Genomic DNA, 367 nt, shown 5'->3' on the forward strand with positions numbered 1-367 from the left:
GAATCCATCTAGCTTAGCAAATATAGTCTCTGATCTATCTAAGGCCACTCTCAGTTTCATGAATGAAACAAGGTCCTCCATCAGAAACTTGGAGGCACAAGTGGGTCAGCTGAGCAAGAAAATTACTGAACTCCCTCCTAGTACTCTTCCAAACAATACAGAAGAAATTCCTAAAGGAGAGTGCAAGGCCATCAACATGGCCGAATTTGGAGAGGAGGGAGAGGCAGTGAACGCTACTGAGGAAGACCTCAACGGACGTCCACTAGCCTCCAATGAGTTCCCTAATGAGGAACGATGGGAATCTGAGGCTCACACTGAGACCATAGAGATTCCAATGGATTTACTTCTGCCATTCATGAGCTCTGAA

This window comes from Arachis duranensis, chromosome 9, assembly GCF_000817695.3.
Source record: "Arachis duranensis cultivar V14167 chromosome 9, aradu.V14167.gnm2.J7QH, whole genome shotgun sequence".
Taxonomy (NCBI): domain Eukaryota; kingdom Viridiplantae; phylum Streptophyta; class Magnoliopsida; order Fabales; family Fabaceae; genus Arachis; species Arachis duranensis.